The sequence below is a fragment of the Aethalodelphis obliquidens genome, unplaced genomic scaffold (assembly GCF_003676395.1).
Source record: "Aethalodelphis obliquidens isolate GAN/ISIS:26980383/991018 unplaced genomic scaffold, ASM367639v1 scaffold20, whole genome shotgun sequence".
NCBI lineage: Eukaryota > Metazoa > Chordata > Mammalia > Artiodactyla > Delphinidae > Aethalodelphis > Aethalodelphis obliquidens.
The window spans coordinates 28,628,141-28,642,239 of record NW_020837964.1 but is presented as its reverse complement, the minus strand read 5'-3'; positions in this window follow the sequence as shown (position 1 = coordinate 28,642,239).

Sequence of the window (14,099 nt, the reverse complement as noted above, 5' to 3'; positions counted from 1 at the left end):
GAAGCTTTCCCTGTGGCTCTCTCTCTTGGAGTGGCTGACGCCCAAGCTTGGGAGATGAACTCTTTCCACATGAGTCAGGTACAGCTTGGAGATACCAGAAGCATCAAATATGCGATCACTTGAATCCCTTTCGCCCAGTACTCTTGCTTTGATCAGGGTCTAGTGGGTACTTGCAGGAGAGGAATGATGCTGTGACATTCATGCCATCCCATTCATTCAACATGGGCCAAACATTGACCACACGGTTGTAAAAGGGCCTCCAACCTAACCTCAGATCTGTCACCTATTGACAGATTTGAAGCAATTTGAAGCCTTCTTAAACCTGTTTTTATTCTTGGCCCATCCTACCTCTGCCTTGGGGTAGGAAACATCATAAGGTCCTTCTGAGCAAAATAGGTTGGGGTGTGTGTATGGCTTTTCTTTGCCTTAAACTCTTTTAAACTTCAAGGTGGAACCTCTCCTTCTTCTAACAGTTGAGGTTGGGTGTCCATCATCCCTCCCTCTGCATCCAGTTGGGATTTTATAGATTTAATTTAAGTCTCCTTTTCTTTATCTGGAAGAAGCCTCGTTTTGAAGCTCTGTCATCTCATCATCCCTTTGATCACTTTCGTCCTCTGTACTTGCCTGACAAATGTACCCGGGTTTGAATGCAAATGCCCCTAAGTGCTTTCACTCACCTTCCATCCCAGAGCTTCTGGAAAAAGGGAACACATGGGCCTGCCCAACATGGGCTTGAGTGAATCCCACAGGGAGGCTGGAAAAATGCTATCCTCTTACTAACCCTGCCGGAAGACAGGGAGGATTGGCCCCTTGTCATTGAACGGATGCTCATGGAGCTGGCAGAGTCCCACTCATGCATTCCAGCATTCATTCATGCATTCATACCACAAATATTTACCAAATTCATAAGATGGGCCAGGTTCTGGGCTGCATGCTGCAAATGCAGCAATCAATAACACCAAGCAATCCTTGCCCTCCTTGGGTTTCTATTTTAGTAGGGGCGACAGAGACAAATAAATAAGCACACACATGAATAATTATAAGTTGTCATATGTGTTATGAGAGATAATCACAGCTCCATTAAGGGGAACCCAATTCAGACAGAGGAGGTAACCTTCAGCTGAGACTGGTGGAGGGAAGTGTGTTCCAGGCAGAGAGAACAGATTATGCAAAGGCCCTGTGACTGAAAAGAGCTTGAATTTTTTGAGAAACCCAGAGAAGGCCAGTGTAGCTAGCAGGTAGTGACTAAAGGGGAGGAGATACTTCAAGAACTGTGATTCGAATGCCTACAGGGTTCAGCAGGTTTCATGAATGAGAAAAGTGAGCCAGATGGGAGACAAGACGGAGCAGTGGGGACTGTGGCAAATTGGTGAACACACCCCCCCCTGTGTAAAGGAGGCAGTTACTGCTCAGCTCTAGCCAGCCTTGCACATGTGAAAATGGAATCCTGGCCAGTATTGCAAGACCTTTTGATTTTTCAAGAGAACTCTCAGATCTAGATTTTTATTAAAATATCTTTTATCTTTAAAAAACATTGAGGGGACTTCCCTGATGGTCCAGTGGTTAAGACTCTGTGCTCCCAATGCAGGGGGCCTGGGTTTGATCCCTGGTCAGGAAATTAGATCCTGCATGCATGCTGCAAGGAAGAGCCTGCATGCTGCAACTAAAGATCCCGCACGGGACTTCCCTGGTGGTCCAAGAATCCTCCTTGCAATGCAGGGGACGTGGGTTCGATTCCTGGTCAGGGAACTAACATGCCCCGGGGCAACTAAGCCCGTGCACCACAACTACTGAGCTCACCCGCCTCAACTAGAGCCTGTGTGCTGCAAAACACAGAGCCCATGCACCCTGGAGCCTGCGCGCCACAACTAGAGAAGAGAAAACCCACATGCCACACCTAGAGAGATGCCCGCGCGCCACAATGAAAGATCCCACATGCCTCAGTGAAGATGCCGCCTGCCGCAACTAAGACCCAACGCAGCCAAAAATAAATAAGATAAATAAATATTAAAAAAAAAAAAATCCCCCACGTGGCAATGAAGATCCCACGTCCCTCAAAGACCCAACGCAGCCAAATAAATAAATAAATAATTATTTTTTAAAAAATAAAAAACACTGAGCTCTTCACAACACGTTTGAGGGCTGAATGTGACCTGCCTGAGTGCTGCCTCTCGGCGGCCCCTGAGCTAAGTAAATCCACAGTAGCGAATTAAGGAATTATAGAGTGCGGGGTGTCTCCTCACCCAGGGAAGTAAACTGAGGCCCCTAGTAGTCTCTGCTTCCGGTTCTTGCTCCACCCAGTGGTTTCCTGAGGAATGAGCCGCCTTTTAGGCTGATTTCCTTTTTGGCTCCAGGTAAGCTTTGAACTGTGAGGCTCAGTTTTTCTAATTTGCAAATGGGAGGATTGAGGCCAAGTTTGGTGGCTCCCTGGGGCTCTAATGTGTGGGGTAATTAGGGTTTGAAAATGACTTTGAAGCTTCCAAGAGTGAAATACCCACCAAAGTTCAGAATGGGACTGTTCCTTAACGTGCCACCAAGTTGTATATCCACCCGCCCCATCTCCAGGCCTTCCCCAGATAGCAATGCTGTGGGATTCCAGGGAACCCCCAGTACCTCCCTGTCTTCCCCACCAGCCTGTCCTTTCCTTCCCTCCCTTCCGTTCCCTTTCTGTCCTTGCCCAGAGACTCAGTGGGTCCAGTCACAGGGAGTCACAGTGTCGGCTCTAGGAATGCATCCTCGCGGAACTTGCAGCCCAGCAAGGAAAACGGAGAGTCAGAAATGACGTATGCAGTGCACGTTACAAGATGGAAATTGCAGGGGGTCTAAGGAGCCAATAATCCACTCTGGGTTTCAGGAACCCCACCCCTGATCCCAAGTAAGTGATGCTTCAGTTGAAAGCTGAATGTTGAGCAAGGGTTAGCCAGAGTGGAGACAAGAGTGGGGCAGTATTCCAGGTCGAGGGAGTTTCCAGGATCAGAGGCTGGAGGAGGGGTGAGGGTGCTCTAAATTTTCCTAGGCCTGAATTGAGGCCCACACTTCTGGGACCTCAAAGCCCAAGGCCAAGTGGTAGATTGGTGGTTAGGAGGGTACAGGGTCCTGCTTACATGGGTCTTAGGAGGCAGGGCAAGGATTTTTTTTTTTTTTACCTTGAGAATAATAGGGTTATAAGAAGTTGATGAGTTTCAGCCCCCCCAAAAATAGGATTTGATTGTATCATTCCAGAACTCAGTGGTTACTCCCTTGGTCTCATCTCCTTCGAGGAAAGCCTGGCCAATGAATACCTCTTCTGTGATCTCCAAACACCCTTTCTGCATCTTTTCTTCGAACCAAGACACCAGCATCTCACCTGCTAAGTAGGTACTATATTGTAGATGCATATGGGGATGAAAACACACTTGCTCAGAGAGGTCATCCGCCAAGGTCATCCAGCCAGGAAGGGGCAGAGCAAGGATTTGAACCCCTGTCTATCTGTTCGGAACCCCGGGCTTTGTCCACCAGGTGTGCATGGTCAAGATAATGACTGACACCTGGAAATAACCACCCTCAGCCACATCCCCAGGTAGAAAAAGCCCTGGTCTGTGGAACTCTCCTTGCAAATGCTGGAGGGAAAACAGTCCCCCTCTAAAATCAACATCTGCACAGAGCTGGGTTGGGTGGGAGCTCGAGGAGCAGAAGCTCTGTTTGCATATTAAGGAGGCAAAGATGCCAGTGGCTCATTAATGATGACCTGGCCTCCAGGGTTCTTAGGATGCCAGCTTCTGTCCAAGTCTTTTCTCTTTCAGAGAATACTGAGCTGGTTCCTGGAATTGATGCAGCACAAAAGGGCAATTCAGGCCCTCCTTTGAATGCAGTGTTCTGTTCCCACCACAGCTTTCTAAAGACGTGGGGAGAAAATAGAAACCCAGAAGGACTAAGAAGTTCTGTTTCTTGGGGTAAGCGGCAGGAGTGCTGCAGAGACCGAGGACAGGCCTGCCAGTGGGACAGGCACCTGCAGCCTGCTGGTTGGAGAGCTGGGGGCTGCCCTGGGCCTGGGCTGAGTCACCTTCCTGGTACCCGTGGTAAATTATCACCCTTGGTTTACAGCTAGAAAACCCAAAAGGAGACTTGAGTCATTGAGCATGACTGTGATCTGGACGTCCCAGAAGATATGGACCCTCTTCTTTTCAGTCCTCTGAGGGGTCCAAAGAGGGCTCAGCCTGGGTTTCCCTGGGGGAGGGCTGGATCTGTGTGAGAAAACTTAGACCACTCATACAAGTATAGAAAAAATAATACAAATGGCTCTTGGAGCAAATGCTAAGATACTCATCTACACTTATACTAATAGAAATGCAAATTCAAACTACAACCAGATAACATTTTTTTAAAAAAAAAATCTATCTGATTGGCAGGGATCCCAAAATGTGAAGTATGCTGTGTGGGAGGGCAGTGAGGAAACAGGTGTGCTCTGTCATGGATGGTGACATGCAAACTGCAGGATAATCATAATAGCTCCCCAAATTTAAAAAGCACATGCATGTCTAGGTGCTTGGGATATATCAGTGAACAAAACTGATGAATATTCCATCTCTCAGGGAATTTACATTCTCAGGGAAAAGCAGGAGGAAAATAAACATGGGACTTCCCTGGCAGTCCGGTGGTTAAGACCCTGCCCTTCCACTGCAGGGGGCATGGGTTGGATTCCCGGTCGGGGAACTAAGATCCCACAGGCGAGTAAACATAATCAATCAATCGATCCTACAGTTTGTTCGGAGGTAATAACTGCTATGGAGAAAAGGACAAGTAGAGAAGAATAAGAGGGATCAGGAGTTGCTGGGGGCAGGGGACACGTGGCATATACAATAAGGTGGTCAGAGTAGGGTCCTTAGAGAAGGTCCCTCAACAGCCCTGTGCAGTAGTCCCCATTTCACAGATGGTGCAACTGAGCCAGAGGTGAGTTTAGTGACTTGCCTGGAGTCACACTGCCAAGAAAGGGAAGGCAGGAATTCTAACCCAGGCTTGAATCTGTGCATTTCACCACCTCATGATGTAAGAGCTATTAGGAACCTGGAGATGGGGAAACGGAGGCCCAGAGAAATCAAAGGGACTTGCTCAAGGTCATGGAGCAAGAGGAGGAGTGGGGTTAGTGAATCCTCTGCTCACCAGGGAGAGTGGTGCTCTAGCCTGGGGTTCCCGAAAGGGAGAGGCTTTAAGATGGTGTGCTGAAAAACGTCGTTGTTTTAGTAGTTTTAATTGACATTAATGCGTATTAGAAAGAAATGCAACGAACACATGGAATTTGTAATTGCACAAGGTTTGTGCTTAGGATGAATAATTAATTAATTAGGTTGCTCCGGGTCTTTTATTTTCAAGATTAAATCAAAGCCTTTATTAAACATCTCTCCTTCAAACCACCTGCATTTAAACCTATACCCCTCTCCCAACTTGCGAACTGCTAGGGCTATGTGTGTGTCATTGTCACCTGGAGGGTCAGATCCAGTTGGGCTGCACAATGCTGAAAAGCCACACCAAGACACACCACGCCGGGCAGACCGTGACGGTTCTGTGCCCCTCAGGATCTAGGCAAAGGTTGGCAGCACTGGCCCTGGAACCAGAGCTCAAGCACAGGAGACCAGGAAGCTGCAGTCTGAGCCTCCTTGTTCCAGACCTAGCCATGCAGAGCGGACAAGCAGCTCTTGGCTACCACTGTGCACCGGGTCTTAGTTGTGGCAGGTGGGCTTCTTAGTTTCGGCTCACCGGCTCCTTAGTCGCGACACACAGTCTCCTTAGTTGTGACATGTGAACTCTCAGTTGCAGCATGCATGTGGCATCTAGTTCCCTGACCAGGGATCGAACCTGGGCCCCCTGCACTGGGGGCGCGGAGCCTGGATAAGACTTCCTGCGCCACCAAGGAAGTCCCAGGATGAATAATTTTTAACTGAATCAATGTAATGGAAAGACTAAGTAAATTATAGCACAGGCAGAATGCAGTTATGGCAAAATTTGGGGGGAGTATTCACGGAAGACTGAAGTTTGGACAACTCTGCCTTAGATTGTGGCTACCTCTGGGGCCATAGAAGAAAATTTGGGGAACAGCCTGGAAGCTGAGCCTCCTGGCTCAAGGCTGCTCTGCCCAGGAAACCCTACCCTGTTCCTGCATTGTCATCATCGCAGCCTCCCCCCAGACCGTCTCTGCACTGTGGGAACCAGCCCTTCGTTCGGGCAATGTCATCTTCAAATTGCTTTTGGCTTGTTAATTGGCTGTGATTCACACCAAGCTGACTCAAGATCCCACATAGCCCTACAGAGGAGGGCTGATGTCAGTGGCATCGGGAACACCCTGCCAGGCTGGTGGCCAGACCCCACCCCAGAGACCAGCCTGGGAGAGGATCCTGGCTTCACCCCCACTGTTTCAAAAATAATATTTATCACCTTGGAAGAAAATCCCCAAACAGTCAGCTCCTCTAAGTATTTATTTATTTAAATTATTTGGCTGCACTGCACGGCATGTGGGATCTTAGTTCCCCCACCAGGGATTGAACCTGTGCCCCCTGCATTGGAATCGCGGAGTCTTAACCACTGGACAGCCAGGGAAGTCCCTTCACCCCTTTAAAGCATCTCTGGGAGCCTCAGGTTTTTTCACCTATGAAATGCGGGTGATAGTAAGGTTGTTGGAAGCACTCAGCGTATCAAGCATCTGGTGTGGGACAGCTGCTCCATAAACATTGCTTCCTTTCATAGCCAGACACCACTTCCTTCATGGGGCATTTCGAGGTTCCTCATCATCCCCCCTCTAACTTCCAGAACATTCCATAGGTTCTTCTCTTTTAACACCGATTAGTTCTCTGTTTTGCATTAGGGTGAACTGTGCCCCTGTTTCAATTAACTCTCTGAACTTGGGGCTTTTGTCAAAGGCATCATTATATCTCTCTGGGGAGGAAGCCCAGGGCCTGGTGAGAAATTCCATAAATGTTTGAGTGCCTGAGAGGCAGCAGGTCAGCGGGCCGTAGTGAACAAGAACAAGGACCCTAGAGCCCACTCTGTGGGTGCAGTCCCAGTTCTGTCTTTCATTAGCTATGTGATCTTAGGCAAGTCACTTACCTCTTCATGCCTGGGAGTACTAACCTGAAAGATGGAAATCATTGATAATAGCACCTACATCATAAGGTTGAGGATTAGATAAGTTAATGTGTGTAGGACAGAAGCTGCCACATGTTAGGAGTTTCATAGCTGTTGACTATTATTATACCAGCATCTCATAAAAGACCTTTTTCCTGGTGTGGCCTCCACAAATATTTGTGGGGTTTTTTGTTTGTTTGTTTTTTTGTGGGGGGAAGGTTTTTTTGACTGCGCTGCGTGGCATGCAGGACCTTAGTTCCCCGATCAGGGTTTGAACCCAGGCCTTTGGCAGTGAAAGCGTGGAGTCCTAACTACTGGACCATCAGGGAATTCCCCATAAATATTTGTTAAGCTGAACTGAAAAGACTATATCCTCACCTCTCATTATATACTCGGCAGGTTTCTCAAATTCTCTCATTCCTAATTCATTCTCTGGAGTGAAGACATTGTGCCTTATTAAAACGCAAATGTTGTCCTCTTCAAATGTTCTGTGAACACCTTCTGTGTAAAAGGCCTTGCGCAGGAATACCCTCTGTGGTCTTAAAAGGAAAATGAGGGTGCTCTCCAAAGCATATTGTTAAGTGCAAAAAGGAAAATATAAAACCCTGAGTCTAGTATGCTACCATTTATGGAGAAAACAAAAGCTAGGGAGAGGGGTATACATAGGAAGAGAGGACTTACCTATGTAGTCACAGACCCTCTTCAGGAGACCCAGGAAATTGGTCTCAGGGAGGTCTCCAGGGAGTGGATTTTGGTGGCGAGGATGGGAGTGAGAGGGGGACTTCCTTTTATTGTATGACACTTTTAAAAAATATATATATTTTTTTATTATGGTAAAATATACATAACATAAATGTTATCATTTTTAGCATACAATTCAGTAGCATTAAGCACATTCACGGTGCTATGTAATTCTCACCACTTTTTAAGAGCTTTTTCATCATTCCAAAGAGAAACTATACCCATTAAACTCTTAACTCCCCGGGACTTCCCTGGTGGTCCAGCAGTTAAGACTCTGTGCTCCCAATGCAGGGGGCCTGAGTTCGATCCCTGGTTGGGGAACTAGATCACACATGCATGCTGCAACTAAGAGTCCGCATGTAGCAACTAAGAAGCCCGCATGCTGCAACTAAAGATCCCACGTGCCACAACTAAGACCTGGTGCAGCCAAAATAAATAAATAAATAATAAAGAAAATAAAATTAAAAAAAATAAAGAGCAAAAGTGTTAATTTAAAAAATAAATAAATAAACACTAACTCCTCATTCTTTCCTCCCCTCCAGCCCCTGGTAACCTTTATTCTATTATACTTTCTCTCTTTATGAATCTGTCTATTCTAGTACCTTATGTAAATGGAATCATATAATATTTGTCTTTTTGGGTCTGGCTTATTTCACTTAGCATAATGTCTTCAGGGTTCCTCCATGTTGTAGCATGTTCTGGTACTTCATTCTTTTTTTATGGCCGAATAATGTTCAGACGTCTATTATCGCATATAGCCATACTTATCACATCTTAGTTATGCATTCATCTATTGGTAGACACTTGGGTTGTTGCCACTTTCGGCTATTGTGAATAATGCTGCTATTAAACATGAACATTCATGTTTAAGTACCTGTTTTCAAACCTTTTGGATATATACCTAGGAGAGGAATTGCTGGATCATATGGTAATTCTATGATTAATTTTTTGAGGAATCATCAAACTGTTTTCCATAGGCTACATCACTTTACATTTCCATCAGCAGTGCACGAGGATTCCAATTTGTCCACATCTTTCTGCATATGCTTCGATAGATTTTAATTTGTTATGATATCGAAGTATTACATATTCAAATCAGAAATAAGCATTTTAAAAAAGACATTGTGCTAAAGAGGTTAGGGTATGCGAGTCAAAGGACAAGACAACAGCAATAAAACCAAAAGCAGCCCTGATATTCAGAAGGACTGCATGACTCAGAATCCAGAGGGTTGAATTTTAGTCTTTGCATTTAATTAGCAGCATTGCTACACCCCTCTTTGGGACTTGGTTTCCTTGGGGGTCAAATAAAAGCGTTGGATTAGGTACCCCTGAGTTCCCTTCCTGCTCTATGAGCTGAGGATCCCACATAGATAGGTCCCAAGAGAAGTGTGGACAACGCCCCCTGGCAGGTAGATTCTCCATGTGTATCTCCCACCGCCCTCACCCGATGGCTTCCACTGGCTTAGGCGCTGCAGGAGACTTGGTGGATGGGGCGAGAGCAGTGGGGGTCTTCATTGCTTGGCTCCCTGATGGCATTGCCATCTCTATGAATACAGCTCCTGCCAGGCGCACCCTCAACTGGGCTCCTGAGACGTAGTTTCCTTCCCTTGTGTCTTTAGGCCTAGAGGTGGTGTATTCATTTTCCAGGGCTGCCGTAACAAAGTACCACAAACTGGGGGGCTTAAACAACTGAAACACATTGTCTCATAGTTCTGGAGGCTAGGAGTCTGGGACTGAGGTATTGCGGGGTTGGTTCCTCCTGAGGTCTGAGAGAGGCATCTGTTCCCTGCTTCTCTCCTAGTTTCTGGTGGTTTGCTGCCCAGTTTCGGTGCCTCTTGGTTTGTAGAAGCATCACCCTGATCTCTGCCTTCACCTTCACATGGCGTCTCTCTGGATGTGTCTGTGTCCAGATTTCCCCCTCTTCCTAGGACACTAGTCATACTGTATTATGATATCCTAATGACCTCTTTTTTTTTTTTTTTGCGGTACGCGGGCCTCTCACTGTTGTGGCCTCTCCCGTTGTGGAGAAGAGGCTCCGGACGCGCAGGCTTAGCGGCCATGGCTCATGGACCCAGCCACTCCGCAGCATGTGGGATCTTCCCGGACCGGGGCACAAACCCGTGTCCCCTGCATCGTCTGGCGGACTCTCAACCACTGCGACACCAGGGAAGCCCCTAATGACCTCTTTTAATTTGATTATCTATGCAAAGACCCCAGCTCCAAATAAGGTCACATTCTGAGGCACTGGGGGTTAGAAATCCAGCATACCTTTTTTGGTGGGGCAGGGAGGATACAATTCAGCCCATAACAGGTGCCTCCTTTTCCCGTGTTGGTTTCCCAAGTCCTGTCCACACTGTCATTCAGTTTCTCGCCATCCCAGCTGAGCATGTCTTCTGTGTCTTGCAGGGACCCATCAAGCCTTAGCACTCTGGTCATTTGCTTTTGTCTAGTTTTCAAAAAAATAGCCCTGATCTTTATTTCCTGGTGTTGCTGTTGGAGAATTTCACGGCTGCTTGACACCCCTGTTCTCTGTGTGGTACTGCCGTCATCACCTTGGCCTTGTCCCTGGGAGCTTGAGGCACGTGGAGGGAAAGGACGTCTGTGTGTGTAGGAGGAGAGGGTTCACAATATGTCACATCTGCTTTAAAGTTCCTCTCAAAGCAGCCTCCTTAAGGAAGAAGTAATGGTTAAGTGTGTCCAGGTAGGTAAAGGAACTAGGAATTTCATCCCCCCCAAACTCCCAAACCCTTGAAGGATCTACCTGGGGGTGTTCAGCATAAAGAAGCCATGGAGGGAAGATGATAAATCTTCAAACACCTGAGGGTCCCACATGGGTATAGTGATGAGGTCAATCTGTCTATTTCCATAGAGAGACGGATACATGACCCAATATAAGTAAGAGATTTCTGAGAAACGTGTTCAAATGTAATGGCTTCCATGTGAGTCATAAGCCCTTCAATCACGGGAAGTATTCAAATAGGGGCTGGATGGTGATTCTTGCCTTGGTTAGAAGCCCGGGCTGGCAATCTCTCTGGCCTCTTCCTACTGGGAAATGCCATGATTGTAAAAATGGAACTTGGAGTTCCCTTCAGCTTGCTCTGCTCCCTGAAGATAGAATGCTCAGATATGGGGTCTTCCCTGGTGGTCCAGTGGTTCAGAATCCACCTGCCAACGCAGGGGACACGGGTTTGATCCCTGGTCGGGGAACTAGGATCCCACTTGCCGTGGGGCAACTAAGCCTGCGTGCTGCAACTACTAGCCCGCGCACACCCTGGAGCCCGCGCACCACAACTAGAGAGAAGGCTGCGCGCCACAAGGAAAGATCCCACCTGCCGCAGCTAAGACCTGATGCAGCCAAATAAATAAATAAATATTAAAAAAAAGAATGCTCAGATCTGCAAGGCTGCACACTGCTTTCAGCTACAGGAGCTCCTAAGAAGGTAGAAAAACTCAAACTTTCCAGACCAGTTGCCCCAGAGGTTGTCTTCCTGCCCAAATAGGTGGTTATGAAAGCTGAGACAAGCCTTAGCCAGCGTCCAGTGCCCACACCCATGCCCACACCCATGTATGGCTCCAGGAGTCTATAAAGAGCACACTCCTTGGAAACTGTGACAGACTCCAGCTATCAGCTTTGATCTGAACCCTGGGGGTGGTCTGGGCCACTTCCTCTGCTCCTTGGATTCTGGGCTTCCTGCATCCTGTGTGGCCTCCTCTAATTTCAAAGTAACTTGAAGACTCTTGGGTCTTCGTTGCCCTGGCAGAGCTGACTTGTCACTGTCAGCTCACCTCTGGTCATGCCTCCCCATCAATCAATACCATTTACCACCATGGGCTTGGCAGGTGGAGATGAAAGTGGGAGTAGTTTTTCATCAATCACAACAACAAAAAGATTAAGGAGAGTAGATTAGCAGATTAAAAAAAAAATCACAACTCATGTAAGTTACATAAGGATTTCAAAATCAGGAGCTTATGCTTAAAGCCAGAGAGTATTAGAAGAACATCAACAAAAATTAATCAAAATCTGTTTCTTTGAGCGAATTGTTTGACAAGGCTGTTATAATATTTGAATCCTGCTAGACAAAAATCTTTCTTTTTTTTTTTTTTCTTTACTTTCTTAAAGGGTCTTTAAATGTAACTTACTAAGTCTTTGAATAACTGAGAATGTGATGCATTAAAGCATTGCTTTATTGTTGTTTCTCTACAAAATAATAACTCTGGTCCCCATATGTGTGCAAATGGTAATCATTCCCTCATGGCTTCCCTTCTTCGCTTCAGGAGCCTCTGGCTCACCCAGAATCATGAATCGTGCTCAGATAATGCCCAGAATGTCAAGCATGGTCTTGTGGGTGTCATGGCACAAAATAAGAAAAAGGAAGAGGCGTCACTTCTCAATTCCCAGTAATACAAAACCATACAATCTGCTTTGAAATTTTCAGTGGGGAGAAGTTATGTCGGCCGGTCCTACAGAGTGGACCAGGGTCATGAGAGAAAGAGATGGGGGCTCCGGGCAGGCCTCTCTGAGGAGGGAAGCGTTGAGCTGAGATCTGATTGACACATGGGAGTCAGGCTTGAAATGCTTTGGGGGCTGAGCATTCCGGGTGGAAGGAACTGTAAGGTGGTTTAGTAAGTCCTGCCAAGTGAGTTATTTAAGACGTGAATGTTGACATATTTGTATAGACATCATTTATTCACCAAATATTTAGTATTATCCATTATGTGCCAGGAACTGTTGAAGACACTTGGACGACGTTAGGCTGGAGTATCCTTTGCGGAGGCAGCAAGAACATTGCATGACAGACCTGGTGTCTTTTGTTCCTGCTGCTCTGCCCTGTCTCCTGGGGTGTGCAGCTCAGCCGCCCCCCAGGAGTTGGCCTGCCTATTCCCCCAAGGGTGGTGAAAGAGGCTTGCCTCCCAGGACTTGGCCTGTAGTTTTCCAGTGATGAACAAATCTCCTGATTCTGGCATTCAGGATTAGGAAGCCCATTTTCTGGCAAATAGAAGTCACATTCTCCATTACCATTTCTTTTTTTTCTTAATAAATTTATTTATTTATTTTTGGCTGTGTTGGGTCTTCATTGCTGCACGTGGGCTTTCTCTAATTGCGGCGAGTGGGGGCTACTCTTTGTTGTGGAGCATGGGCTCTAGGTGCGTGGGCTTCAGTAGTTGTGGCACGCAGGCTCAGTAGTTGTGGCTCGAGGGCTCTAGAGCTCAGGCTCAGTAGTTGTGGCACTCGGGCTTAGTTGCTCCGTGGCCTATGGGATACTCCCGGACCAGGGATTGAACCTCTGTCCCCCGCATTGGCAGGTGGATTCTTAACCACTGTGCCACCAGGGAAGTCCCTCCATTATCACTTCTCACAAAGGAAAAAGTAATACACTGACCTCCATCTGCCTGATTTCTCTTTCTTTCTCTTGAGGTGGGGGTAGGGAGGTACTGGGCTCCCCTACCAAAAGTGGGCAAGACACTTGAATTCTAGTGTGGAGAGACAAAAAACAAGTAAAGAAATAAATAAAGAAGATCATCTCAGAAAGAGAGAAACACTTTGAAGAAAATAAAGCAGAATGATGTGAGAGTGAGAGAGATGGAGCAAGCGAGGGCTGAGGCACTGGGCAGGTCTCTCTGAGGAGGGGAGCTTTGAGCTGAGATCTGATTGACACATAGGAGCCAGGCTTGACAAGCTCTGGGGGCTGAGCATTCCAGGCAGAGGGAACTGTAAGTGCAAAAGCCCATGAGGGGGCTTCCCTGGTGGCGCAGTGGTTGAGAGTCCCCCTGCCGATGCAGGGGACACGGGTTCATGCCCCGGTCCGGGAAGATCCCACGTGCCGCGGAGCGGCTGGGCCCGTGAGCCATGGCCGCTGAGCCTGCGCGTCTGGAGCTTGTGCTCCGCAACGGGAGAGGCCACAGCAGTGAGAGGCCCGTGTACTGCAAAAAAAAAAAAAAAAAAAAAAAAACCCATGAGGTGTGTTGGGATGATTCACAGACACCAGAGTTCTGTAGGCCAAGTTAAAAGTTTGGATTTTGTTCAGCTTGTAATGGGAAGCCGTTGGAGGATTTTATGTAAGGGAGTGACATGATCTTATATTTTGATTTCAAAACGTAAAAAAAAAAAATCTACTTCCTAGAGGCATAATTTACGTACCATAAAATTACTTATTTTAAGTGGACAGCTGATGAATTTTGATGAAAATGTTCCATTTTAATATGTGTTTCTCACTTAGTCTGACTTTCAGCATCTCTTCCTGAGGTTATTCACAGACTTAAGC